Source organism: Galeopterus variegatus, unplaced genomic scaffold (assembly GCF_000696425.1).
Source record: "Galeopterus variegatus unplaced genomic scaffold, G_variegatus-3.0.2 Scaffold1582, whole genome shotgun sequence".
Classification (NCBI taxonomy): domain Eukaryota; kingdom Metazoa; phylum Chordata; class Mammalia; order Dermoptera; family Cynocephalidae; genus Galeopterus; species Galeopterus variegatus.
In genome coordinates, this window is record NW_007727693.1 from 253,125 (window position 1) to 253,608 (window position 484).

Sequence of the window (484 nt, forward strand, 5' to 3'; positions counted from 1 at the left end):
TCGCAACCCTCAGTGTTGCCCCCGTACCGGACCAGGGACCGGCAACGGGATCGCAACCCTCGGCGTTGCTCCCATGCCTCGCTCAGCCAGTGAGCGGGAACCGGTCTGTATGTGGGATCCAAACCCTCGGGCGGGAGCGCCACGGCACTTCCCAAGCGGCGCACTATCCAGTGCACCACCGGGCCGGCCCCTTATTTCTCTATTTTTCTATTCGTGCATAATTTAAATTTTTAGTATTCTATTTCTGTTATTAATTATGCTGTTGTGAACATGTATTTGCCCACATTGTGGATTATTTCCCTTGAGATAAATTTCCTAAAATTGAATATTGAAAAGATATGAACATATTAGTGCTCTTAATACATACTGTCAAATAGCTTTCCAGAAAGATTTTAACAAGTTTATAATCTCATCAGTAGCATTGAGAGTGTCTAGCTCAACAGTAATCTTGACAATATTAAATATCAAAGTTCTTTTTCTTTTG